The 737-nt window shown below is 33.8% G+C and overlaps 1 protein-coding gene across 1 annotated transcript in view; it reads left to right on the top strand.

The window, feature by feature from the left end:
- Positions 1-737, top strand: part of LOC103656278 (eukaryotic translation initiation factor 2 subunit 3, X-linked-like) — a 2,967-nt gene that overhangs the window by 1,462 nt on the left and 768 nt on the right. The window lies entirely within an intron of this gene.

Raw genomic sequence — 737 nt, 5'->3', positions numbered from 1 at the left:
AATACACAAAAGTTTACAAAAGCCATAAAATGCTAATAAACACAGGATTATTCTTAGAACAGGGTTTCTGAAAGTTTTAATATAGAAGTTATTAATAAGTAAATATTTTCTTGGTTAGCACCTTCCTGATTTACAAGGAAAGTAACTTGATTGAGTGTAAAATTCGGATATTTTAGGGTCTCGAAAAATAGTAAAACTTGTTAAGACTCATAGTTATGAAAAACTTACAAAACATTATACCACTTCTAAAGTATATTTACTAAACAAGTATTGTTTTCTGATTTTCATGGATTCCTGTTTTTGTATCATATTTTCATGAATAATTACTTCACTCAAAATACTGTTAAGTTTCTAAGTATACAGAATTTTCCGTATTTTTTAGTGATTATATTTCAAGTGGTTGTTTTTTGCCAGATAATACACGCAGCACCTCATGTTACACGCTGAATGTGTTTTTACACAAGGTGGGCAGGTGTATGGAAACTTCTCTTTGGTTTGTTATTTTAGTTTTTTGTTTTTATTATGTTATGTTAGTCACCATCATTAGTTTTTGATGTCGTGTTCCATGATTCATTGTTTGCGTGTGTAACACCGAGTGCACCATGCAATATATGCCCTCCTTACTACCCATCACCAGTCTATCCCATTCCCTACCCCCCTCCCCTCTGAAGCCCTCAGTTTGTTTCTCAGAGTCCATAGTCTCTCATGCTTCATTCCCCCTTCTGTTTACCCCCCCT

This window comes from Ursus maritimus (genome assembly GCF_017311325.1).
Source record: "Ursus maritimus isolate PB19 chromosome Y unlocalized genomic scaffold, ASM1731132v1 scaffold_Y15, whole genome shotgun sequence".
Lineage (NCBI taxonomy): Eukaryota > Metazoa > Chordata > Mammalia > Carnivora > Ursidae > Ursus > Ursus maritimus.
This window is presented reverse-complemented; position numbering and strand designations above follow the sequence as displayed.